This window comes from Theobroma cacao, chromosome 5, assembly GCF_000208745.1.
Source record: "Theobroma cacao cultivar B97-61/B2 chromosome 5, Criollo_cocoa_genome_V2, whole genome shotgun sequence".
Taxonomy (NCBI): Eukaryota; Viridiplantae; Streptophyta; class Magnoliopsida; order Malvales; family Malvaceae; genus Theobroma; species Theobroma cacao.
In genome coordinates this window covers 7,870,954-7,873,529 of record NC_030854.1, presented here as the reverse complement: position 1 = coordinate 7,873,529, position 2,576 = coordinate 7,870,954, and positions in this window count along the sequence as shown.

The following is a 2,576-nucleotide window of genomic DNA, read 5'->3' as shown; positions in this document are numbered from 1 at the left end:
GGGCCAAGGTGTCACCGAGTATGAGTTTTGGCACAAGCTAAGTTTTTAAGAGAATCATAAGCCTTGTTGATTATTTTTGATGAAATGTAATTGATTTATATGGGTTGAAATGAGATTTGATGTTATGAATCATATTATACTGAGATGTTTTAAATTGTCTCCATTTACTCAGCTTTAGATGTTATAGATGAAATTTGCTTACTCACTGGGTTTATAAAAACTCACCCCTTATTTTTTACCTATTTCACGCTCAGGATAGTCTATAGACAGCCGATTTTGTCGAGGGTTGCTTTTGGATTTGCATCTTTAGAAATCAAAGGTCTACAGTCTTGTATGTTTTCGGTTATTTTGGGGGCCCACATGTCATTGTAGAATATTTTTGTATACTTGGTTTAGTGTGTTATTATATATATGAATTTCTGTTACTCTTACGCTATAAAAAATGTTTATGCAAGATTCTATAAATATTGTTTTATAAGAAAATGGAATATTTTTATTTAGTTTGATTAGCCATAATTTCACTTCAAATGGATGATTTAGATAACTAAACTTATTTTTAGATATGAAATGTATATTTTTCAGTATTATATTAATTTTTAATAGGTTTCAAAATTTTTAGGTAAAATGACCAAAATACCCTTGTGTAGTAGAAATTATTTATTGATCGTTTTGATTTGAAAATAGTCTATATTCTTTCAAAACATGATATTTAGTAACTGTTGCTCATAGGCGAGACGTAACATTGATGCAAGAGCCTTGCGAGGTTTCGGTTGACATTTTGGGTAATGAATGTCTATCGAGATATCGCGACGGTTGTCACGAGCTCAAAGGGAGTACCGGGTTGTGACACATTAACATCATGCATTAGTTCAAAAAAAGGATTCCAATTAGGAGCAGTGATAATAGAAGCATAAATTAATCTTTTCTTCAATTCAACAAAAGCATTATGGCAAGCATCATCAAAATAAAAAAGAGTATCCTTTTAACAAATTACAAAGTGGTTTAGAAATTTTAAAAAAATCTCTAATGAATCTCTTATAAAATCTAGCATGTCCTAAAAAACTACAAATGCCTTATTTTTTCGAATTTAAAACTAAATTAGTTTCTTCATATCTTTTAGGTACTCTAACAAGATTAAACAAACAATCATCAAAATTATCCTTAAAAAATGAAAAATCATCCATAAATACTTCCAAACATTTCTCAACCATATAAAAAAAAAATACCATAATACATTTTTAAAAAGTGACTAAAGCATTGCAAAGTTCAAAAGGCATTCTACGAAAATTAAAAGTTTCGTACGGACAAGTAAAGGTGGTTTTTTCTAGATTTTCAAGAGCAATGGCAATTTGATTATAACCATAATAACTATCCAAAAAGTAATACAAATCCTTACTTGCTAGTCTATCAAGCATTTGATCAATAAAAGGGAGTGGAAAGTGATCTTTTTTAGTGGCTTGGTTCAATTTTCTATAGTCCATACATACATTCCATCTAGTTACAGTTCTGGTGGAAATGAGCTCATTATTTTAAACTACAGTCATACCTCTTTTTTTGGGGACGCATTGGGCTGGACTTACCCATGAACTATAAAAAATATGATAGATAATACCTGCATCTAGCCACTTGATAATTTCTTTCTTTACCACCTTTTTCATAATTGGATTTAACCTCTGTTGATGCTCAATGGTTGCCTTGTGATTTTCTTCCAAAAGAATTTTGTGCATGCAAATTGATGGACTAATTCCTTTGATGTCTGCAATAGTCCATCCAATTGCTTTTTGGTAGTCTCTTAAAACTTAAAGGAGTTTATTTTCTTGTTCATTAGAAAGAGAAAAAGAAACAATTGCTAGTAGTGTAGAAGAATTTTCCAAAAAAGCATACCTTAAATGGTGAGGTAGTGGTTTGATCTAAAGTGAAAGAGGTTCTTTAATGGAAGGGTTGATTGATGAAGTTGTAATTGATAATTCTAAAGACTTAAATTGAGATTTTGGGAGACTTGATAAAGCATCCAAATGCTTAGCATGTTCAAGAACTTTGTCATTAATAATATCACATGAAGAAAGCAAAGATGCTTCTAGTGGATCATCATAATGATTATAAATAAACACATTGTTTGTAATGCTATTCACCACATTAATTGAGAAACATTAATCATGTTCATTGGAAAATTTTAAGGCTCTAAAACTATTAAATGTTATCTATTGATCTTTAACCCTTAAGGTAAGCTCACCTTTCTCCACATCAATTAGAGCTCAAGCAGTTCTCAAGAATGGTCTTCCAAGAATGATCAGTATTTCATGATCTTCTTCCATGTCAAGAGTAATAAAATTTACTGGAAAAATAAACTTACCAACTTTCACAAAAAAACTTCCACAATACCATAAGGATAGGTGATGGATCAATCAACAAGTTGTAAAGTCACAAAAGTTGGCTTGATCTTTTGCAAACTTAATTTTTATAAATAAAGAGTGACATCAAATTTATACTCGCACTTAAATCACATAAAGCTTTAGCAAAACAAATAGCACCAATAGTGCAAGGAATAGTAAAACTACCCAGATCTTTAAGCTTTG